Here is a 26175-nt window from a genome sequence, read left to right on the forward strand (position 1 = left end):
CATCAAAAAGGATATTTGTCTTTTGAGAAAGCATTTCTGACATCAGTTAGAAAATGGACTGGGATGGGGTAGCTGAAGGAAATCAAGTCTCTTAGAAGGCTAGTATATGTTCTAGGAAAAAGATGTGACGTAGCTTTCTCATTGTTTTCACTAGCTTAAAACAAATATTGTTTTAAAAGTAACCATTTTTCTTATAGTCTATTAATAAACTGAGAAAGAGTTTCTGGTAAAATATTATAAAGCCAAGATAACCTATAAATATACACTATATAATGTATACATCTTTATAACAGAATAACTTTAAGCATATCTAAGATTCTTTTCAATGATCCAGTTAAGAGAACATACCATACGCTAAAAAAGCTAAAGAGAAAAAGATCCATTTCTTGTCAGGATTCATATTGCTTAAAGGCTTTCTTCTTTCTCTCGGTTTTTTTTCTGGCCAAATCAATCAAGGGATCATGATAAACTCCTTTGTGTGAATGATGAAAGTAGTCTTGTAAGTAATCCTCATAAGATTTATAATCTTTTATAAATATCATAAATAATTTTTCAAATTCATCACAAAATATTACATGGATTTGTTGACTTGTTGTTCTCATATAATTCTACTTAACAATGTATTAGAGAGTTTTGGTTTTGGCATTAAGAATTACTACACCTGTCTATTGGGCTTCCCTGGTAGCTCAACTGGTAAAGAATCCACCTGCAATGCAGGAGACCCTGGTCTGATTCTGGGATCGGGGGTGGGGGCTAAGTGTCCCCTTGAAGAAGGGAGAAGGGACAGGCTATCCACTCCAGTATTCTTGGGCTTCCCTGGTGGCTCAGATGGTAAAGAATCTGCCTGCAATGCGGGGACCTGCGTTTGATCCCTGGGTTGGGAAGATCCCCTGGCGAAGCACATGGCAACCCACTCCAGTATTCTTGCCTGGAGAATCCCCATGGACAGAGGAGCCTGGCGGACTACAGTCTATGGGGTCACAAAGAGTCAGACACGACTGAGCGACTCAGCACAGCACAGGCCTGTGTATATTTATAAATTCTAATTTTCCCTAATGTATTTTTAGGGAATTTACACAATCTTAAGAGGTCTACAGCTGTTTCTTCCCTAGAACACAATCTCTAAAAGATAACAGGATTTTTCTCTTCTATGTTGTTGCTGCTATTTATTTGCTAAGTCATGTCCAACTCTTTGCAACCCCATGGACTGTAGCCCATCCGTTTCCTCTGTCATGGGATTTCCCAGGCAAGAATACTAGAGTGGGTTGCCATTTCCTCCTCCAGGGGATCGTCCCGACCCAGGGATCAAACCCATGTCTCTTGTTTGGCAGGCAGGTTCTTTACCACTGAGCCACCTGGAAAGCCCCTTTCTCTTCTATAGGAACAGTCATGCAATCATTGATATGCCAAACACGTATACAACTATCATCATGTTGGCTGACAGGTCAAGATGTCTCACTCAAATGCTGGCACCTGTGCTGTCTAACGGGTGTCCTGCTTCCTCTCCACTGGGGCTGCTTTTGCTTCCTCCAAGTATGGCAGCTAGGTTCCAAAAAGAAGCCTACGAATGGAAAGGTTGAAGCTGCAGATCTTCCTCATGAGTTTTTAGTGTTAGCCCTTCGAAGTGTAATTTTACTTTGTAAAGCAAGGAATTTTAGTTTTCCTAGTCATGCTCCAAACTATCTTTTCTCTAAGAGGAGGGTACAAGAAGTGGGAACAACTTTTAAAGTTTCTTCAGGACAATTATATAAGTGATTACAAGATCTAAGGATTAAGTTTACATGACAAAGTATATGTCTAAATCAATAAACTAGTCACAAAGATAGCTTTTAGAAGATTTAAAGCAGAATCAAATGGTGATTTTATGTTATGCTCGAGTGGAAGTGAACGTAACGAAGCTAAGACACTTACCCACGTGAATACAGTTATTTTCAATAACATTTGAATAGACAAATATGATTATCTAATGAGAATTTAGTTGGCAAGTATTTTTAAACAATTTCAAGGTACCAAAGAACAGCTGCATTTCCAATAGCCAACAATTTCGTTTATATTTTGTTAACATTATTACTTGATTTCTCAGAGAAAAATATGAAACAATCAAATAAGAATGCTATATGGAACAGAGGCCCCAGTTCAATGTCACAGATAAACACTGAAGCAGTATTTATTCCTATTGTGGCAAAACATGAAATAAAGATTCATGAGTCTTGAGTGGCAATGTTCTACAATATTTTAAGGCAATGAGGTCCTTTGTTAGAAAAGTTAACAACAATTTTAACCCAAATAAGTGTTTTTTTCTAATTTAGAGAACAATATGATAGCATTTTTTTATTACAAATAAAAAAACAAACAAGTGTTTCAAAAATACACTTTTCCTCAGAGAAAAAATAATGCATTATAATGATAATAGAGCAGCACCCAAGGCAGCAGGTAAATAATGTTAAGTCCTGATTTATTCTTTGGTCAAGTGGGGATAGAATCTCAGCTTTATAAGATATGTTATGAGGATTAAATGAGATGAGGTACAAAGAAAAAAATCTAGTAATGTGTCAAGAATATAGTGGGCACAAAATAAAAAGTAGCCCTATATTTAAATTTTGAAGAAAATTCCTGGCAAGATTTACTAATTTCCCTCCATTCTGGATTATGTCTTCCTTAAGAGCTTCATGAAGAAATATATCGCATTACTGTTAGTACAATACCCTCCCACATTTGTGTGTTCTCCCCACCTCTGTAGTTTTTTTAACTTTTTATTACCACTTTTATTCATAATGGAAAAAAACTAGAGAGAGCAAACAAAAGTTCCTCATAATTTTATCATACTAAAACTACTACTACTACTAACATGGTGATTTCTATCCTTCCAATATGGTTTTCTAGGCTTATATATGCAGATGGATAAAAACAAATGTACTAGAGATCATGATTTTTTATAATTTTTAAATTTCTTTTTACTCCAAACATATATTTTAATAATGTTATAACAATAAATTATGCTTTCAGCCTTTAATTTGGTTGATGGGTTCATGACAGTTCCCTCTGGGCCCCTCACAGGTGACATACTTTAAAGACATCTGTGATCTCTAATGGTCCAATTATTTTTAAAAGTTTACTAAATTCCTATATGCAATTTATCACATCTATAATTAGTAAATTTACTAAATTAATCACACTATTACAATGAATTAACTAAAAGCCAAGGGTAATTTGGGAAGAAAAAAAAAAAGAGGATAACCTTTTCAATTACAGTCATTCTGCTGTATCACAATATATGTGCCCCTAAAAATTTCACTGAACTGTGCAAAATCATGCAATAAAACTATCAGCTTATGGGGAAAATGAAGTTAAGGGCACAATACTTAAAAAACTGCATCAGTTTTACATTTTAAAAAAGGAACTTAATAAAAAATGGTGTCAAATTCTTCATACTTGTTAAACTGCTAAAAATGACATAAAGAAATGATATTTAAAATAAATATGGCACATTACCTTGAAAAAGATCTGAAGGTTGTTTGTGGAAGTGGGTTGTTGGAGGGCCTGTAGCTTGGAAGTTACAAAGCAGTAAGGAGGAGGAGGATCTGAAATTGGATGAAAAGCTGTGACACCAGACCTGGAGGGTGAAGGTTTGAGCAACACGTGTGTTTAGGGTATTCCTAGGCAGCTCAGGTCAGCTGAGTGTGGTTTTCTGAATTCACTGAACACTCTCTCTGTTGAAATTGCCCATAAGCAAATGCAAAATTCACCATCATGCTCAAATTATTCCCTGATACATCAATTGGAACAAATTGATGTGTTACAGTAGAACTAACAGCATGTTGCACCCTGACACTACATCAATGAGGCACAGCTCTCATTAAGACAGAAAGGAAGACTAAAAAAGTTTATTATCCCTGTGGACCAGATGACTCAATACTATTTAATAGGTAGATGTGAAATTGTTTTTATTTTCTTAAAAAGTTAATTTGACAATGTTCACAGACAAGGGGAAGGCAATGAGAAAAACTCAAGTGTGGAAATTCTATTTTTGATTGTCAGTTCATGATAAGTAATACTCAATAAATATATACTTATCTTCCTTATATCAAAGATTTGGTCATACCAAAAAAAAGTAAAAACAAAACTAGAGTTAATTCAGGCAGTTTATAATTTGATTTGCATTACTTGAAGACCAAATCTAGAAAAATATATCTAATTTTATCAAGAAAAATGAGATACTCTGATATTATTAGAGTGATAAAATAAGATATACATCACAGATAACCATTAACTACCTCCTGTTGCATAAAGTATGTTTGTTAAAAAAATAATGACAAAAAAAATGACAAATCACGTTTGGGGGACAATGGATACATGTATGTGTATGGCTGAGTCCCTCTGCTGTCTACCTGAAACTATCACAATGTTGTTAATTGGCTATACTCCAATATAAACTAAAAAGTTTAAAAAATAATGATAAATAGGATTTTCAAATTTCAAAGTTGTAACCCAGTAAAATTTCTATTGATCAAAGTTATTTTTTTATAAGAAGTATAGCTAAGTTACTCATACAAACACTAGATCAGTGGACTGTTCCCTCTCATGCTAGACAGAATAAAATCCAAATAATCTTAATATTTCTTCTGCTTTTAAAGGCCCTAGAAATAGAAAACCAAAGCTATTACTCTCTTGATAATGACTGTGTCCAGCAACTCTCAATCAAGGAATGAAAACATATTTACTTAATTTCAGAGTTTATACCTTTATAAAGAAAAACAAAAATCATCATGACACAGAGATGAAAACACCTTGACAACTAGTAAACAAACAAATGTGAAGCCAGTTCATTTCTGTTCACGAGACAGACATGGGGGTGACCCACTGAATTTCTATATGCCTTCCTTTTATTTCTGGATATTGAGAATTTCTATCTACATTGAGGGAAAGCAAATACATAAGGAATAGTTGGAAGTGTGGTCATCATAGTGTTTAGCAGCTTAGCTTGTGTACCTGCCAGTCTCATCTATGAAATGGGGTTAATAATTCTACCTACCTCATAGGGTTGTACTGTATAAAGCGTAAAATTAAGGCTCAATATTATGTGCTCCTTAGGCATATGATGAAATCAGTTCAGTTCTGTCACCCAGTCACATCCAACTTTTTGAGATCTCATGGACTGCAGCACGCCAGGCTTCCCTGTCCATCGCCATCTCCCAGAGCTTACTCAAACTCCTGTCCGTCAAGTTGGTGATGCCATCCACCCATCTCATCCTCTGTCGTCCCCTTTTCCTCCTGCCTTCAATCTTCCCACCACTGAGTCAGTTCTTCCATCAGGTGGCCAAAGTATTGGAGTTTCAGCTTCAGCATCAGTCCTTCCAATGAATATTCAGGACTGATTTCCTTTAGGATGGACTGGTTGGATCTCCTTGTAGTCCAAGGGACACTCGAGAGTCTTCAGGAAGACCTCAAATGGCCCAATTTGCAAGTTCTTCTCCTTACTCTGCTCATGAAGATAAGGTCTCTTAGCTGAATAACCCTTCTTATCAAGAGGACCAGGTGCAATTCCTGCTGATCCCTGAGTAGCAGGTTTCACTTCCCTAAGAGCCCGTGGAATTCTCAAGCAAGACATGCACAGATTCCCACAGGAACCAGGAGGCACCTTCCTCTCTTGACACTACAAACTCTCCCTCCCACGGCCCCTGGTTGCTCACTCCTAAACACAACCTCCATATGGCCTGTGCAGCACGCGATGTTTTCTTTCCCTGGGCTGTGGTATATGTAACTAATAAGCTGTTGATCTCATCTGTCTAGTTTTGAGTGTTGTTTCTTTAGTGATCCCCATGACCTAAAGCTAGGAACCCCTTCCTCACTAATGGGATGAATAGGAGGCTATTGAAACAGGTGGTAAAAATACTATATGAGCTAATACCTGTCAAGCTCTTAAAACAGTGTCATATTATCTACCATATATGTGCTGCTATTAGAAATATGCAACACTGAGTTCACAAAGTTCAACATCACTAGTCAAAGAGTTTAAACATTAAGTTAAAGAAAAGTTTATAGAATGGACTGGATTTAGAAAGCTATTAATTGACTCACAGTAGTCCCTTAGGTCAATATTTTCCTCAACAAATAACCAAATTAAAAATGGAAAATAAAATTAGAAAATAAAGCTTCTTAAGTGAGAAACACTCATTTACAAAATAACTGATTATACTCTATAATGAGATGATCACTTTCAAGAATTAAAATAATTAAAAATGTAGAAAGTCATCAAGATCACATCACTCCACCTTAAAAGTAAGAACAAGTATTTGATATTTAATACTTGACTAATCTTCTTGTCCATACACTACCATATTTGGGTAACTGAAGCTTTATTCATGCCTTCATAAATAATAAGATAAATAATAATCTATGAAAATCTATAAAAAACCAAAAGCATATATATTTTCTATTTTAACATGCCTTCATAATAATTTAGTAAAGGTCTTCCTTTCCAAACACACAGTAAGTTCTCTAAAATCTAGTTCATATTCTGTATACTTTTGTATTCTTCAAATGCCCTAAAACATAAATACTAATTAAATACTATTAAATTAATACATAAATACTAATTAAGCTGTAAATTAAATTACTTCACAAGTTAATTAACCTTTCTTATCTTCAGGTCCTAACCAAAAACACCTCTAGATGAATATATAATGTTCCAATTACAGATTTCACACATTTCTTAAAATTATAAAAGTCTCATTTATCATGCAGAATACAATTGTAGCTATCTTTTGAATTCTAAATTAAAGAGAAAAAGTAGTTTTCTGATTAAATAGTAAGAACATAAAAAAGAAAATTCTGGAATGACCACTATAACATAAAGGAATATGGTATAGAAATAGCCACAATACTGTCATTCATTTCCAGATTGTATATATCTGTGTCTACATATCTGAGCACTCATTAGTGTCAACTACAAATTGGCACTTACCAAGAACATTGCCGATGACTGAACTATAAAGGCATTTGTCATCTGCCATGGAGTTTGAACACCATGATGCTATAGCTGTTGACCTTCAACAACCCCTGAGGGAGATCAGGGTGAAGGGAGGCACTCCGTGCTCCAGGGGATCTGGTGGGACAGGTCTTTAGATAGTTGAATGTTTTTAGGAACAGATTTTATGTTCTCAATCCTTGCATCTCCTCAGATCTAGAGAAGCACTAAAGCCCTTCATGGTGACATCAGATACTCATGGTTAACAAAAAAAACCTTTTCTAAAATAAGTGCTTCAAGGTATTGAACTTCCCCTTCACCAAAAGCTTATATATTGACTTTCCCCCACTGCCACTTTGGAGCAGCATCTCAGAGCTATCTGAGACGCTGCCTTCCAGGCGGCAGTCCTCATCTTGCCCCCAAAAATTTAACTCACAACTCTCAAGTGGTACATCTCTTTTAATCGACATGAGCCACCTACACACGTTATTATTCCCTCAGCAATCTATCCATAGCTTCTATTAGTTCATTTGCTCATTTGTGTCTGACTCTGAGATGCCACGGACTGTAGCACACCAGGCTTCCCTGCTCATCACCAACTCCCAGAGTGTACACAAATTCATATCTTTTGAGTCAGTGATGCCATCCAACCATCTCATCCTCTGTTGTCCGCTTCTCCTCCCACCTTCAATATTTTCCACTATCAGGGTCTTTTCAAATGAGTCAGTTCTTTGCATCAAGTGGCCAAAGTATTGGAGTTTCAGCTTCAACATCAGTCCTTCCAATGAACACTCAGGACTGATCTCCTTTAGGATGGACTCGTTGGCTCTCCCTGCAGTCTAAGGGACTCTCAAGAGTCTCCTCCAACACCACAGTTCAAAAGCATCAATTCGTTGGTGCTCAGCTTTCTTTATAGTCCAACTTGCACATCCATACATGACCACTGGAAAAACCATAGCCTTGGCTAGATGGACCATTTGTTGGCAAAGTAATGTCTCTGCTTTTTAATATGCTGTCTAGGTTGGTCACAGCTTTTCTTCCAAAGAGCAAGCGTCTTTTAATTTCATGGCTGAGGTCACCATCTGCAGTGATTTTGGAGCCCAAGAAAATAAAGTCTCTCACAGTTTCCAATTTTTCCCCATCTATTTGTCATGAAGTGATGGGACCGGATGTCATGATGTTAGTTTTCTGAAAGTTTAGTTTTAAGCCAACTTTTTCACTCTCCTTTCACTTTCATCAAGAGGCTCTTTAGCTCTTCTTCACTTTCTGCCATAAGGGTGGTGTCATCTGCATATCTGAAGTTATGGATATTTCTCCCAGCAATCTTGATTCCAGCTTGTGCTTCATCCAGTCTGACATTTCACATGATGTACTCTGAATATTAGTTAAATAAGCAAGATAACAATATACAGCCTTGATGTACTCCTTTCCTGATTTGGAGCCAGTCTGTTATTACATGTCCAGTTTAACTGTTGCTTCTTGACCTACATACAGATTTCTCAGGAAGCAGGTCGGGTGATCTGGTATTTCCATCTCTTGAAGAATATTCCACAGTTTGTTGGATCCAGACAGTCAAAGTCTTTGGGGGTAGTCAATAAGACAGAAGATGTTTTTCTGGAACTCTTGCTTTTTCGATGATCCAATGGATGTTGGCAATTTGATCTTTGGTTCTTCTGCCTTTTCTAAAACCAGTTTGAATATCTGGAAGTTCGTGGTTCATGTACTGTTGAAACCTGGCTTGGAGGATTTTGAGATTTACTTTGCTAGCACGTGAGATGAGTGCAATTGTGCGGCAGGTTGAACCTTCTTTGGCATTGCCTTTCTTTGGGATTGAAATGAAAATTGACTTTTTCTAATCCTGTGGCCATTGTTGAGTTTTCCAAATTTGCTGGCATAATGGGTGCAGCACTTTCACAGCATCATCTTCTAGGACTTGAAATAGCTCAGCTGGAATTCCATCCCCTCCACTAGCTTTGTTCATAGTGATGCTTCCTAAGGCCCACTTGACTTCGCATTCCAGGATGTCTGGCTCTAGGTGAGTGATCACACCATCATGGTTATCTGGGTCATGAAGATCTTTTTTGTACAGTTCTTCTGTGTATTCTTGCCACCTCTTCTCAGTATCTTCTGCTTCTGTTAGGTCCATACCATTTCTGTCCTTTATTGTGCCCATCTTTGCATGAAAAGTTCCCTTGGTATCTCGTTTTATTGAAGAGATCTCTAGTCTCTCCCATTCTATTATTTTCCCCTATATCTTTGCATCGATCACTGAGGAAGGCTGTCTTACCTCTTCTTGCTCTTCTTTGGAACTCTGCATTCAAATAGGTATATCTTTCCTTTTCTTTGCTTCAGCTTCTCTTCTTTTCTCAGCTATTTGTAAGGCCTCCTCAGACAACCATTTTGCCTTTTTGCATTTCTTTTTCTTGGGGATGTCTTGATCACTGCCTTTTGTACAATGTCATAAACCTCCATCCACAGTTTTTCAGGCACTGTCTATCAGATCTAATCCCTTGACTCTATTTGTCACTTTCACTGTATAATTGTAAAGTATCTGCTGCTGCTGCTGCTGCTGCTGCTAAGTCACTTCAGTCGTGTCCGACTCTGTGTGACCCCATATATGGCAGCCCAGCAGGCTCCCCCGTCCCTGGAATTCTCCAGGCAAGAACACTGGAGTGGGTTGCCATTTCCTTCTCCAATGCATGAAAGTGAAAAGTGAAAGTGAAGTCGCTCAGTCATATCTGAATCTTAGTGACCCCATGGACTGCACCCTACCAGGCTCCTCCATCCATGGCATTTTCCAGGCAAGAATACTGGAGTGGGTTGCCATTGCCTTCTCCAAGGTATCTCATTTAGGTCCTACCTGAATGGTCTAGTGGTTTTCCCTACTTTCTATGATTTAAGTCTGAATTTGGCAATAAGGAGTTCATGATCTGAGCCACAGTCAGCTCCTAGCCTTGTTTTTGCTGACTGTATAGCTTCTCTATCTTTGGCTGCAAAGAATATTATCAATCTGATTTCAGTATTGACCATCTGGTGATGTCCATGTGTACAGTCTTCACTTAGGTTGTTCGAAAAGGGTGTTTGCTATGAAGAGTGCGATCTCTTGGCAAACTCTGTTAGACTTCGACCTGCTTAGTTTTGTAATCCAAGGCCAAATTTGCCCGTTACTCCAGGTATTTTTTGACTTCCTACTTTTGCATTCCAGTCCCCTATAATGAAAAGGACAACTTTTTTGGTGTTAGTTCTAGAAGATCTTGTAAGTCTTCATAGAACTGTTCAATTTCAGCTTCTTCAGCATTACTGATTGGGGCATAGACTTGGAGTACCATGATACTGAATGGTTTGCCTTAGAAGTGAACAGAGATCATTCTGTCATTTTTGAGATCACATGCAAGTTCTGCAGTTTGGACTCTTGTTTACTATGGTGACTCCATTATTTCTTCTAAGGGATTCCTGCCCATGGTAGTAGATATGATGGTCATCTGAGTTAAATTCACCCATTCCAGTCCATTTTAGTTCACTGATTCCTAAAATGTCGATGTTCACTCTTGCCATCTCCTGCTTGATCACTTCCTATCTGACCTGATTCATGGACCAAACATTTCAGATTCCTATGCAATATTTTTCTTTATAGTATTGGACTTTACTTCCATCACCAGTCACATCCACAACTGGGTGTTGTTTTTGCTTTGGCTCTGTCGCTTCATTCTTTTTGGAGTTATTTCTCCACTGATCTCCCATAGCATATTGGGCACCTACCCATTTGGGGAGTTCATCTTTCAGGGTCCTATCTTTTTGCTTTTTCATACTGTTCACGGAGTTCTCAAGGCAAGAATACTGAAGTGGTTTGCCATTCCCTTCTCCAGTGGACCACATTTTGTCAGAACTCTCCACCATGACCCATCCATCTTGGGTGGCCCTACATGGCATGGCTCATAGTTTCATTGCGTTCGACAAGTTTGTGGTCCATGTTATCAGTTTGGTTAGCTTCTATGGATATCTATTAAATCCATGAACTTCTGTTTTTACTTCAAAGCATCTTCAATTTTCCATCTCACTTGGACTTGCTCTCTGCACTATACTTCACTTAATTTGTTCTAGTCTATCATTTCAAAATGCTAAGAGCTCGTAATATTTTTATAAAATACACATTCATTGTTAAAAGGAACAAAATGTAATGAAGAGAAAGATATGGTAAAAATAAGCTTCAGTAACCTCACTACCAAGAAATTAATACTATTCGTTTTGGAGTCTATCCTCCTGTATTATATTTTTACATTAAAAAAAATTAAAATGAAAAAAGAAAAACCTTAATATCCTTTAAAAAGTCTTTTCTACTCAGTAACCTGTTATGGACATCAGTTCATGTCAACACATCCTAAAAGTTGTCCAGTATTCCACGGTACTTATGCCACAGATTTTAATCAATTCCCTTCTTAATAATAACATCAGAGTATTAAGTATTTACTGATGATATTTTACAAAAAAGAAATCTATATGCAAAAAAAGATCTTATGACCCAGATAACCACAATGGTGTGATTACTCATCTAAAGCCAGATATCCGGGAGTGCAAAGTCAAGTGGGCCTTAGGAAGCATCACTATGAACAAAGCTAATGGAGGTAGTGGAATTCCAGCTGAATTATTTCAAATCCTAAAAGATGACTCTGTGAAAGTGCTGCACTCAATATGCCAGCAAATTTGGAAAGCACAGCAGTGGCCACAGGACTAGAAAAGGTCAGTTTTCATTTCAATCCCAAAGAAAGGCAATGCCTAAGAATGTTCGAACACTGCACAACTGCACTCATCTCACATGCTAGCAAAGCAATGCTCAAAATTCTCCAAGACAGGCTTTAGAAGTATGTGAACGAAGAACTTCCAGATGTTCAAGCTGGATTTAGAAAAGGCAGAGGAATCAGAGAACAACTGCCAACAACCGTTGGATCACTGAAAAAGCAAGAGAGTTCCAGAAAAACATCTACTTCTGCTTCACTGATTATGCTAAAGCTTTGACTGTGTGGATCACAACAAACTGTGGAAAATTTTGCAAGAGATGGGAATACCAGACCACCTGACCTGCCTCCTGAGAAATCTGTATTGACCTGAAAGCAGGTCAAGAAGCAACAGTTAGAACTGGACATGGAACAACAGACTGGTTCCAAATCAGGAAAGGAGTACGTCAAGGCTGTATACTGTCACCCTGCTTGTTTAACTTATGTGCAGAGTACATCATGTGAAATGCTGGACTGGATGAAGCACAAGCTGGAATCAAGACTGCTGGGAAAAATATCAATAAGCTCAGATATGCAGATGACACCACCCTTATGGCAGAAAGCAAAGAGGAAATAAAGAGCCTCTTGATGAAAAAGAAAGAGGAGAGTGAAAAAGCTGGCTTAAAACTCAACATTCAAAAAACAAAGGTCATGGCATCCAGTCCCATCACTTCATGGCAAATAGATGGGGAAACAATGGAAACGTGACAGATTTTATTTTCTTGGGCTCCAAAATCACTGCAGATGGTGACTGAAATTAGAAGATGCTTGCTCCTTGGAAGAAAAGCTGTGACCAATCTAGAGAGCATATTAAAAAGCAGAGACATTACTTGGCAGACAAAGATCCATACAATCAAAGGTATGGTTTTTCCAGCAGTTATGTATGAATGTGAGAGTTAGACCATAAGAAGAGTGAGTGCCAAAGAATTAATGCTTTTGAACTGAGGTGTTGGAGTAGACTCTTCAGAGTCCCTTGGACTGCAAGGAGATCAAACCAGGCAATCCTAAAGAAAATAAATTCTGAATATTCACTGGAAAGACTGATGCTGAAGTTCGAATAGTTTGGCCACCTGATGTGAAGAGCCAACTCAATGGAAGATACTCTGATGCTTAGAAAGATTGAAGGCAGGAGGAGAAAGGGACAACCGAGGATGAGATGGTTGGATGGCATCAGCGACTTGACAGACATGAGTTTGAGCAAGTTCTGGGAGTTGGTAATGGACCAGGAAGCCTGGCGAGCTGCAGTCCATGGGGTCACAGAGAGTCTGACATGACTGAGTGACTGAACTGAACTTTTGAGAGATAAGTCAACTGGAAATTAATCCCATAGTTAGATAAGGCTTAGTCAAGGAGGAAATGAATATAGTAAAGGACAAAAGATTACAAAGGATAATGTAATCTTTTTCCTTAGCCTCTAATACATAGCACACTAACTGACATTTCCTGAAGGCCAGGTGGCCTAGCAGTGAGAACTATAGGGCTTTTCCTCTTCCGTGGGTATGGACACAAGAGGTAAAAAGGGCAGCAAGTTGCCAAGGGTGTCTTTAACAAGAAAGGTAACCTATAAATCCCAAATTGTACGAACTAGTTAGGAAAAAAAAATCACATAAATTGTTAAATTTTTGTTTTTAATCTCTTGTCATTGCTTCCAGTGTTCCAGAGATAACTCAGTTTAATATAATCAAGAACGGCCCATAATTTAGTCAGTATTTTTATTCTTTATGAGAATAAAATTATAGCCAGTCCTAGGCAAGTCTTTTTTTCTCAGCGTCCCAATTCTAATCTTGGATCTGAGCTCCTCAAATTTTCTATTAATCTGAAGATAATAATTATCACTCATTAATTAAGTGAAGGAATTGTTCTATGGCATTTTGAAATATTCAGACAAAAAGTGCTATGTGAAAAAAAGATATGTTAGCTTAATCAGTCATGCAAGAACTGACAGGAAATATTTTCATACCTTACTTTTGCTGTACTGCTATTTTAGACCATGAAAATGCCTTTTAAAATTTCCTTTTTTATAAGTCTCAGAGTCAAAAGCTGACTGGCCATCGCCATGGAGACAGTTCTATTTAAGGTACTATATTAGTCCTTTCCTCACAGAGGAGGATAAAAAAGTGGTCAATAAAAAAGCATCGCTCTCCATGGTTGAGAATTAAGTCAGTAAAAATGCTTCTTGGGCAGGCAACATAGAGAAATTTGGGAGTGGGTGGGAGGGGACAATTTAATACAGTCCATTACTTTTCCTGAGTAAGATCAACATAGGTTAAATTTTAGTATTAAAAGCAGAGAAAGTATGAGGAAAACTCCATTACCTCAAAATTAGATGCAACCAAATAGCAAAATAAAATTATATTATATTCACTATCCTAGATAGAACTGCAACTAACTGAAATGATCTTTCCTTTTCAAAGAGTAATCTTTTTTATTCTTCTCATCTAGCTAGGGCTCATGTATAATTTCTTAAGTTTGCTTTGTTTTAATTTTCAGGCTTCCAGACTTCCCACTTGTAATTGAAGAGTAAGCTACCAGTTTACAAGTAAAAAAGAATAGTTATAATTCATATACATATTTAGTCTTGTCTAAGAGACTCAAAACAATTTTAAAAAATGTGCCTATTCTAAATCTGTCTTGGAGACAAATATAGTCATTTCTCCTTCTATTTAAGAAAAGACATTCAAGATAATTTTATTTTCCATAAAAATAAAACATCAATCTTCCTTGAAATACAAGTAACCTAAGATGATAAAACCCATAAAAGTCTACCAATGTTAGCACTAAAACACTTATTTTCAAGTAGAGAAGGGATTCCAAGAGATATTTTCACTTGATTTCAGTCATAAACAAGTTGACAAAATCCATCTTTTTTTCCCTTAGAGTTCAGTATCTAGCAACAATATAATGATATATTTTTCTCAAGGTTAAGAGCATATTGTACCTAAAAGTCTGAAATCTATTTTTTAAAAAGGCAAAAGAAATCTTCCTGATTCTAGAGCTGGTACTTGTCATTATTACCTCTAAAGAGTAGAGATTTAGTATCGATTTAATTGGAAACAATTTCTTCCTTTTATGATATTTCTCAAATAATTGATAACACATACTGAACATAAAATGGATGTATAAATTTTAATTTGCAGAAGTATTTAGTTATTAATCCTAGACTAGCAATTTTCAGTCCAAGAGTGCCTCATGATCACCTGAGGGGCTTATTCAAATCCAGACTGATGGGTCCCTCCTCCAGAATTTCCAGTTCAGCAGGTCTGGGATGGGGTCCAAGAATCTGCATTTCTAACAAAAGTCCCAGGTGATGCTGATACTGCTGGTTCCAAGATTACCCTCTAAGAACCATTGTCATAGAGCTTAAACAAACTTCTCAGACTAAGAACTGTTATTCCTTATTAATAAAATACTTCAATCTTTCCCCAAATGAACCATTTTAAATAGAACAACATCTTCAGTCCCTGGGGGAAAAACAGTTAATCACAGCAATTTGGAGAGGCTATTCATTCAATCAAGACTATGCTAATTCCTAAAAATTGCTATGTAGTGGCTGGATAACTGCTGTGAGGTTACAGTGACATTCAGGAAAATAAACCCCTGACCAGCAATAAATGGCTTGTGTTCCCTGTGAATTCTTGAAAAACAAGTATCTACTATTAAATCATGCAGAGGAACTTAGTACTTGAATGTAAACTTTTCTTAGAAATAACTGCAAGCCAATTATGCCAATTACATAGGTTCCAGAAAAATGTATGTGTATTGAGTTTCTGTGAGTCCCATGTAGCTTTTCCACTGATTTACATATCCATTTTAGAAATCCTTGATCTTGGATTGATTGACCCACAACTGACAGCACATTATAAATATTTTTTTGTGTGTCTCATTTTAATGTAATGAAAGACATCATGGATATAGACAGAGACACTGAGGCAGGCACAATTAATGTGAAAATGGACTTGTTCCTTCTGTGACACTGTTATTGTTGGCATTTGGGTTTATCTAGTTGGCAACCCACTCCAGTGCTCTTGCCTGAGAATCCCAGGGATGGGGGAGCCTGGTGGGCTGCTGTCTATGGGGTCGGACACAGACGACAGACACAGACAGAGTCTATGTCAGACACAGAGTTGGGCATGACTGCGGCGACTTAGTAGCAGCAGCAGCAGTTAGGAGATAATCTAGGTTTGGCTTTGTTGTTGCTTTGGTTATCCTTCAGTGTACTGCATGCTTCGCCCATCTCTAATAATGCTTAGGACAGCACCTTAATATTTTAATTTTCACGTGCTCTATAGCTCTGTCAGACAGTTAATTACCCATAAACACTAAAATGCATTAAAATGACTATAAAGATAGAGTAAAAAGAAAAGACCTTTTTATGGTAACAATGTACTCCTCTCCTTTTTTTATGGTCATGAAAAGCATACCTGTCACTGAACAAAAAACTGATGGACAAGTCAGGAGTTCTAGAGGACAAATTACTTCATTTTTATGACATCAGAGTACCTTTCAGGAAAGGTAACACAGTGGTTTGTTAAAAGCTAAAATTACTAAATGCACACTGCCACACGAGATTCAAATTTTACTGGCAACACCCTGTAGCACACTGATGGTAGGATCCTCAGTTTCTTAGTCAGTAAGAAATGGCTTCTATAAATATCTGAAGTTAAAGGAAGCTATCATCCAGGTATTCATTCATTTTCAATTCTTTCCATTCGCCACTGTGGCAAATGCATTCCCTGCAGAATCTTCAATACTAATAAAGGAAGAAGCAGAAAAACACATAGATGTCATGTACTTACCACTAGAAGTTTAACATCAATTAAGAGTAAAATATTTTCCATTAATGGCTGCTTAGACATTATGGAAATTTGTTTTTTTTAAATCAAGTGCATAAGATTCAGAATTACTTTATAAGGTAAACAAGAATGATCATCTCATATCAATACATGGGCTATGTAATTTAATTCTCCTGCATATAATCATAACCAAGCAATCATAACAAGGGTTGGTCAAGAGAACTCTCTACCAGATCTAGTTTGAAGGACACATTTTAAAATGCATAGTTAGCAATCATCATTTCAATGAAAACTCTGATTGACTAAACAGGGTTTGAATCTTGCCCATGACACTGGCTGTGTCAATGCTGTGGGTATCAATAGATCTCAACCACTGAAAACATCATATACCGATGCTTTTAAAATGCGTGACTTGGATAAATGGTGTCATATTATATTCACTGATTAAATGCTCAGTCTGAAATTTTTTTTAAAGTTCATCTCCATTATAAATATTCTGAATAGCTAATGATTTCCCATGCTTAAATTATTGACAGTCATCACCTCCACTCACCACAGAAGGGTTCTGTTTTGATGGAACCATCCTCCCCTCACACTCCCTCCAACAACAACATTCAGGTATCACTGCATTCAGATACCACCCTTATCAGCTGGGGAGCATGTGTTTGTTTCACTTATATCACATTGCTCGAGTGTCCCTATGTGCATGTTTGTGGAAGGTAGGTGAGGAATTAGGACTTCAATGGAATAAGACAATGAGTTCAACACTTTAAAATTATTTACTATAAAAACTACAGTGCTAGTTGTACTGCCAGTTTGTAGTCGTAAGGAACGTCTATGGAATTACCATATATGCTTTTCATGTGAGACCTCAAAGATGCTAAGAGTAACAGAGCTCTGAGATCCTAACATGGGTTTTCTGACCAGCACAAAAAGAGATTCTTAATTAGTTGCACATTAAATAAGACATATCAATCTAAACAACTCAGATTTTGGAAAACTCTTGAAATGTACCTTTAATTAAGATGTAAGCCTCTGTAATATATAATGGCACTTGCACTGAATTCAAACAAGGCATGACAACTTCAAAAGAGGTAAACAGCACAGCTGACAGATGCCAACCGACCTGACAAATATGCTTTCAAGTATATTCAATATCTACAGATGTGGATCCATCCAAATTACATGCTATCTTTCCAGGTGTAAATAGGCAGGGTCATCCCAGTTACATGTTTTTACAAATGGTAGTGCTTATTACATAGCTGGCTTCTGATTAATTTTGTACACCAGTAAGAGTAGATAGAATTACACAGAAAAAAATTTTAATAGGTCCTATTACTATTGATATTTTAATAATAAGCAAAGCACAATTCAGAAAGGTCACCTAACTGAGGTGATGCAAAAATTCCTTGTACTGATTTTATACCATAAGGTCAGCAAACTCCTAACTGCTGCCTAAATCTGGTCTGCCACCTGTTCTGCTACTACATGTGAAGTGAAAGTCACTCAGTCATGTCTGACTCTTAGTGACCCCATGGATTGTACAGTCCATGGAATTCCCCAGGCCAGAATACTGGAGTGGGTAGCCCTTCCCCTTCTCCAGGGGATCTTCCCAACCCAGAGATTGAACCCAGGTCTCCTGCATTGTAGGTGGATTCTTTACCAGCTGAGCCAAAAGGGAAGCCCCAGAACACTGGAGTGGGCAGCCTATCCCTTCTCCAGCGGATCTTCCGGCCCAGAAATCAAACCGGGGTCTCCTGCATTGTAGGTGGATTCTTGACCAACTGAGCTATCAGAAAGAAAGTGAAGTCAATCAGTCGTGTCCAACTCTTTGTGACCCCATGGACTGCAGCCTACGCCTACCAGGCCTCCTCCATCCATGGGATTTTCCAGGCAAGAATAATGGAGTGGGTTGCCATTTCCTTCTCCAGGGGATCTTCCCAGCCCAGAGATCAAACCCAGGTCTCCCGCATTGTAGGCAGATGCTTTACCGTCTGAGCCAGGGAAGTCTATCGGAGAAGCCCCTTTTTTCTCCCTACTGGTTGGGTGCTAAGCATGGGGTTTATATTTGTAAATAATTGGGGAAAAAAATCAAAAGAATGTCTACGATGTCAAAATTATATAAAATTAAAATTTCAAGACCCCTAAATAAAGCTGTATTGGAATAAAGTCACATCTATGGCTGGTTTCACTGGACAGAGGCAGATCTGAGTAGCTGTCACAAAGAAAGCTATGTAGGCCTTACTCTAGACCAGCAAGCCTCCAATGCTTACTACCCACCTCTTTGTAGAAAAAGTTGCCAAACCCTGATCTATACTATCTGCCAAGTAAGGGGCATAATCTTGAGGATGTCTTTGTGAGATCCAGAGGTGTGACGCGACTGATCACACTGCTGAGGCAAGAACGTTTATGCCCTCACTTTGTGCTTTTTCTGTGTCTAACAGGCAAGGGCACTTAACGTCTTCTGAATGAATAAATACATGAAAGATATTCACATGGTATGTGAATGGTTTCTAAATGTTTACAGCTTTTACATATCTTACCTGCTTAAGAATATGGAGGCCATTAAAGAGTAAAATCAGTGAGACCTAGAGTAAGCGTAAAATGGCAATCCATAAATTTTTACCAAAAAAAGACAATTGTTTCTACCTTCTTATTTACCAAAATAAGTATTTTCCCTCATTTTAAGGGCACTGAATACTAAATAGTTCTCTTGCATAGTCAAAAGAATATTTATAAATTCATGCTAACTTTGAGTTAATAATCAATCATCAATGTACTTCATATAAAGAAAATTAGAACCAGGACCTTGTAGTCATTTTAATAGCTATACAATATACAATAACTAATATCTCACAAGATTATTAACTATAGTCACATTTTAAAAAAAAACTATAACACAATCCTATAAATAGGATTCCACACTTCAGCTGAGAATTCATTAATTTCAAGTAATATATTAAACAAAAATGCTTTGATAAAAGAATTTGAACATTACTTCGAGTTTAGTGCTAAGATACCTGTAGCTTACATGATTTTTTGTTTTAATTCTTTCTGAGTGGAGTAAATTTGCTGGTGTAATTTATTTGTTTACATCAAAAGAATAAAGATACACATATTAAATTCCTAATTGCAAATAAAAAGGAAGCTTTCTTGGAAGTTAAAGTATTTGCCTCATTTATATTACTTTAAAGACATCAACAGGGAGTGATATGCCATACCATATGCCAGCATATGCCACCCAGCTTGTAATGAACCATTCTGGTCCAGTCTGAGGGAGCAAAGTGAGCAAAGATGGGCAAGCTTGATGGTGGCCCTTGGTTATCTCAACACCCTGATTATCACCCAATTTTTATCCCTTCCATCAACTCTTACTTGAATGTTGGATAAAACTGCATTAACACAGCTTTCTTATGAGACACAACAACCAATAGCCAAACATAGCCTCAGAGTCAACACACTACATCATTAACCTTCTTGGGGTTAAGCATACAAGTTAGGAAAGATAGCTCCTGTGAAGCAGTTACTTGGATTTTACAATGTATTTTTCCCCTGGAAATGATGTTACCTCTAGTTGTTAGCTTTCTGGCCTAAACAGTAAACACCTATTGAATATACTAGTTATATTAATAGTCCTCTGGAACTGAATTAGATATCTTACTGTGTTTCTATGGAAAATTCTCAAGAGTTTCAACTAAGAAATAGCAAAACCACATCTTCCCACATATCCTCTCCCTAACATAAGCCCTTTGTAAGACTAAAAAATTCTTCTGGAGACACAGTATTGTAGGGATACTGGTAGGGGAAGGATAAAGTCCCAGGGTTTCTTTGCTTTTTTTAAATCATCATTTTTCCCTTAACACAGAAAGCCAAAATGAATAGCAGGCATAAACATTCATGCTACTTCTTATCACTGTAAATTAACTCTTTACTGCAAAAAGTTTAGCAAAAAGTGAGACTGTTTCTTAGAGGTCCTCTTTAAGAGATACAATACTTAAGCTCAAAATGTTTCTAGACAGCATCTTTTGTCACAGACATCATAGCAGTATTGAATCAATCAGTATCAGTGAACTAATGAATGGCTGGTTGGCAAAAGGAGAGGGTCAAAGTTTGCTAGGAAATTAGGAAAAATATGTTCTGGGATTAGGAAAGTGGTCACATGACTAACAACAGATTTACATAGATAAAATAGCAAACTAGATAGGTCAAAATTGTTTGACTTCCGTTTAACCTTATAGAGAGAAAAATTTACATTTTTCATGTAAAATTAAAGTAGTAGACAATATCCGAACTTGAAATCACTCCTAGTAATCTCTTAGTAACCAAGTCCTATTAAGTTTTATTAATTTTTACATTTTCTGAGTCTTGTACATAAAGAAAACATGTGGAGGATAAGGGAATGCAGGGTTTATAGGTGTATAAAAGCCAGGCTTTGGAGTCAGACTGGTTTCAAATCCTGAGCCTGCCACTTATTGGTACTATGACCTTTAGCAAGTAACCAAGGTTCTCTGAGTTCCAGTTTCTTCATCCATAAAGTATGAGTAATAATTCTTTATGGGTTAGTTGTGACAATTAACTATAATACACATGTGGGGCTTAAATACTTAGCACAGTCCATTGCACATACGTGATATTCAATAGAAGCTATTATTGTTATTGATATTATAAAATACATTTCAAAACTAAGAGTTACAGTCTCAGTAATTATCATAATCTTCCACAAAACCCAGTTTTAGTTCCCTGTGAGGTAAAGTTGACCTTTTAAATTCTGCATATAAAAAAACAGATATTTCATTTAAGTGCCAGGTTCCATCTTTGCAACATAGGAAGATGCAAAAATAAAATATAAATCAAGAAATGAGAACATATACCTCTAGTACAAGTAGTTCAAAGCTATACTTTAAGAAATCCCTGGTACAAGAAATAATATGGCCCTAGTCGGCTAGTTTTATGGCTATACTTGTTACACACAGGATATGTTCAATACATTCTTTGTAAAACATGGGCAAAATGCCTGTCATTCCTTATTAACTTTGAGCAGCAAAATTCAAGATGTTTCAATCCACTGTTGAATGACCTATAATATTCATGTGCTCCTTAAGTGGCAGTCAATATCCGGGTCCATGGACCAACAAATGACTTCTGGTAGGACCTAAAAGGCAGAGGCTAGCTAAAGGGTAGTCCAGGCCAACAACAAGTCTCTGGTTCACAGCTGCCAAGGGAGTGCCTGCTGGCTGACGGGATCACAGCCGACCCTGGAATATCCCAAAGTAAAAGACTCCTGGTGAGGAGGGTGGCAGGAGAGGGAAAGGCTTAGCCAGAATTATCCGGTGAAATAAACCCCAGGAGGAGACTTGCTGTGAATCTGGACGTTTTAAGATCACACCTCTAAAATAGCCTTTTCTGAGAGAGCTCTTAGCTGACTCCAGGAGGTGCGGAATGTGTCCGCATCAAAGCAATGGCCATTTCATATTTCTGAGAAGGACCAGTCGCTAAGAGATGTGTCCTGATCCTCTTAGTGAATCAACATTCTGACTCCCTCCAAAAAGGGGTATGATATTTAATAGAAACAGTCTCATGGTCACAAAGATGACCATGGTCATGACTTCTCAAAGTGGAGATGTCACAAGAATTTTGAAGAAAACTTTTGAGCAACAAATAGAAAATTTGAGCAACAAATAGAAAACTGTAACTTTTGTTATTAAAATTCTCAAAGTGTTCAGATAAACCTTATTGATAAAGAGGGCAAAGTATGGCTATAAAGAATAGATATATCCTGGAAAATGAGAAAAATAATGGTCATTTTCTCAGATTATACTGTATCCAATATAAATGTACTGCCAATATTTGCTAAAAACAAGCTTTCAATAACTAGATCACAAATATGAGGCAACCCATTAGAGAAAGATATATACATATAAATGCAAAACACAACTAATGCAGTATACTTGAGTGGCATGGCAGTCCAGACCACAGAAGAAAAAAAGAGTTTGAAGATGAAAGACTTTTGGAGATGTCAAGAGTTTTGAAGAAAACTTTTTGAGCCACAAATAGAAATTCATGTTAACTGTAGCTTTAGATGGTGTGTGTGCGCGCGCCCAGTTGCTCAGCTGTGTTCAATTCTTCGTAACCTATGGACTGTAGCCCACCAGGCTCCTCTGTCCATGGAATTCTCCAGGCAAGAAGACTGGAGTTGGTTGCCATTTCCTACACCAGGGCATCTTCCCAACCCAGGGATTGAATTCACGTCTCCTGCGTTGGCAGGCAGATTCTTTACCACTGTGCCACCTGGGAAGCCCTTAGATGGGACAGGATAGATATTTTCAAACAGTTTAAATGCAGCTACTGATAGATTTAAGGTAACTGTTATGCAACACAGGGCTCAATGTCTTGGTTTGGCAATGTATATATTATGTATTATGAATTCCACCTCCTCCTTCTATCCCGACTCCCACTACAGTGATGTCTAAAAGGGACAGGTCAGCTACTGGAAATCATTTGTAGGTCTCACCAGATCTAATCAGGTAGATCCTTATGCCATGCCTTCAAGACCACGCTGAATTACAGCTGCCCTAGCTTTGTGTACAGTGTAAACTAACCCCCCAACCACACACCCACACCCACACCCTAAATAGAAAATGCACTATACCTTAGTGGGCTGCAATATTTAGGGACTTTCACATTTAGAGCTGTCCTATCTCCTGTTGACAATAGTGGTTTTCTTTTTCTTTATTGAAGCCATCTAGCTATCAGTTGTCTACACTGATACACCTCTTTCTTCTGATTCTTTTCCCTTCTTCTGTATTGCTTCTCCCACACTTCTTGGCTTTCAAGAAAAATAGGCTAACCTTGCTACTTAGGGCCTTAATTTCCTTTCCAGCCAAAAACCGACCAGTTAGAGCACAATGGACATAATCTTTGGATCTGACCATTCTTTGCTCATTGCGTAGTAAGTACTAAGGAGAACATTCCTTTAGAGCCAAAGAGCTTTGTTTTTGTCCATCTTTTTGGACAAAGTAAAAGACCAGGTAAAAGGATGCTCACAAAACTTAGAGAACGATCATCTCTAGCTAGTCTAAGCTTTACTCCACTTATTGGGATACATCCCAATAAACTCACTGCAAGTTGAAAAATATCCTAAGTCAAAAATGCATTTAATATACCTAGCCTACCTTCAATGTGCTTAGAACAATCATCTGAGTCTACAGTTGGGCAAAATCAGCTAACACAAAACCTGTTTTATAATAAGGTGTTAAATATCTCATGTAATTTATCAGACTCTGTACTGCAGGTGAAAAACAGAATGGCTGCATGGGTCTGAAAAGGCTGCACAGTGAGTGAGTTGGTTAATTTATGATCACATGGCAGACCTAGAACTCCACTCAGCACATCATAAAACACATGGCTATCTCAAGAAAAGATCCAAGCTCAAAATTCAAAGATACAGTTTCTACTGAAAGTCTGTCGCATTTTGTTGCTGTCCAGTCGCTAAGTCCCATCCAACTCTTTGTGACTCCATGGACTGCAGCACTCGAGGCTCCTCTGTCCTCCACTATCTCAAGGAGTTTGCTCAGATTCATGTCCATTGAGTCAGTGATGCTATCTAACCTTCTCATCCTCTGCCACCCCCTTCTCCTTCTGCCTTCAATCTTTCCCAGCATCAGTTTTTTTCCAATCACCTTTGCACCACAAAAGCTGTATCGAAGCATCCTCAGTCAAGGACCATCTGTACTCTGGTACTAGAGAAGCTTCCACTGTGTCACTGACAGGTGCTAGGCAGCATCTGGAAGTGATTCCCACATAGATCAGAGATGGCTGCGATGGGTTCATCTGTGCTTCCTGCCAGTGGTATCAGCCTTTTATTTCTCCCACAGTCACTCCAGAGAATTACATGCATATGCATCATACGCTGCTGCCGGGAACTGACTCAGCAGTTCTCAAATGTTTTGGTCTTGGATCTCCTCCACACTTTTAAAAACACCTTAAAAAACATTTCTGCAAATCTCTTCAATGTCTATTTAACATAAGACAGGTAGATTTCATCTCTCTTCTACATTCAATCTGTTGTGATAGGTTTTGATTGAAGGTATGTAAGGAAAATCTTGTCTCCCACAGATATATTAGTTGGATGATGCAAAAGATAATTGTGAATGTTCTGCTTTGATACTACACCACAACTCGACAAGCAGAGCTTCTGAAAGGTTAGCTGCAATGTGGAATCTTAGCCCCAATCAGTAAACTTTCTATATTATATTAAAATTCATTTGTCTATCTTGTACTTTGAATGGATCTTTTACCCATGCATGATTTTGAGAAACTAAAGTCAGCCTGACAGGTGTTAAGTAAAAATGAGGTTCATTTTAAAAGTGGCTAGTTTAGCTTGCAGCTGAAACAACTACACAAATCCTCTCCCTAGAGACAACCAGACTGCTGTACAGTAGAAACACAAACCAGGATCAGGATTTAACAAAACTTAACAGTGATTACTGTTTGGTGCCACTACCTTTACTTATTCTAAGGGACCAGTACAGTTTTACGTCCATTGCTTTTGCACAGTGAAAAAAGATATAAAGTCCTGTATGATCATAAAAGGGCCTCCCAGGTGGTGCTAGTGGTAAATAATCCACCTGCCAATGCAGAAGATGCAACTGACATGTTCAATCCCTGGGTTGGGAAGATCCACTAGTTTAAGAAATGGCAACCTGCTCCAGTTTTCTTGCCTGGAAAATCCCATAGACAGAGGGGTCTGATGGGCTGTAGTCCATGGGGCCACAAAGAGTTGGACATGACTGATCAACTGAGCATACACATGTGCACACGAGTGAGCGCATGCACACACGCGCACACACACACACATGATCATAAAAATAGTTTTGACTTTGCAGACCCTCTGAAATGGTTTTGGACACTCTCAGGATCTGAAGATTGTATTTAAGATTTGCTGCTTTATATCATCCAAGAATTAACCAAACAGCAGCTAAAGAGATAATAAAAATAGCCAACTAACTCTTCTCCTTCCCCTCCAGCTGATCTGCAGTCATGCGTCAAAGAGTGGCTAAAAGTTGAATCTCTGGCTAATATTACCTGGAGTGTTTTAGGACTTATAAGCATTCCACAGATGCTGAAGCTGGCAGAGCGGGGATAGATGTTCTCTGATAGCATCAATACAGCAGGGGACAATTCGAACATAGTTTTAGTTTATTACAGAGGCAGTATTAAAAATTAAATGGACTTCATACTAGTTGCATGACAGAGTTCATTCCTCTTAAATTTTCTCAGTTTGTGAGACCCAACTGATAATGTGAAAACACTGTAAAAACTGTGAAAAGCCAAAGTCTCTCAGTCGTGTCCGACTCTTTGCGCCCCCATGGACTATACAGTCCATGGAATTATCCAGGGTAGAATACTGGACTGGGTAGCCTTTCCCTTCTCCAGGGGATCTTTCCAACCCAGGGATCAAACCCAGGTCTCCCACACTGCAGGCGGAATCTTTACCAACTGAGCTACTAGGGAAGACAAGGTCTACACAAACATAAGTTATAATCCAGTCCGTTCAAAGGTGAAAAAGAGGATGAAGAGATGGGGAGAAAAAGGTTAAAGCATTTTATTTCCCTAGCTCTTCTCCTAAATTAAAAGTTAAACA

The 26175-nt window shown here is 37.8% G+C and overlaps 1 protein-coding gene across 3 annotated transcripts in view; it reads right to left on the reverse strand.

Annotated features, from left to right (window-relative positions):
- The window catches only part of SESN3 (sestrin 3), a 76877-nt gene that overhangs the window by 43917 nt on the left and 6785 nt on the right, over positions 1–26175 (reverse strand). The window contains exon 1 of one of the 3 annotated variants that reach the window (XM_020885536.2): positions 3493–3517. The exons of the other annotated variants lie outside the window; for them this stretch is intronic. The gene's annotated coding sequence lies outside the window, so the exon portion shown is untranslated. Of the gene's footprint in view, positions 1–3492; positions 3518–26175 lie in introns of those variants that run through there. 3 annotated transcript variants of the gene reach the window in all.

Source organism: Odocoileus virginianus, chromosome 10 (assembly GCF_023699985.2).
Source record: "Odocoileus virginianus isolate 20LAN1187 ecotype Illinois chromosome 10, Ovbor_1.2, whole genome shotgun sequence".
NCBI lineage: Eukaryota > Metazoa > Chordata > Mammalia > Artiodactyla > Cervidae > Odocoileus > Odocoileus virginianus.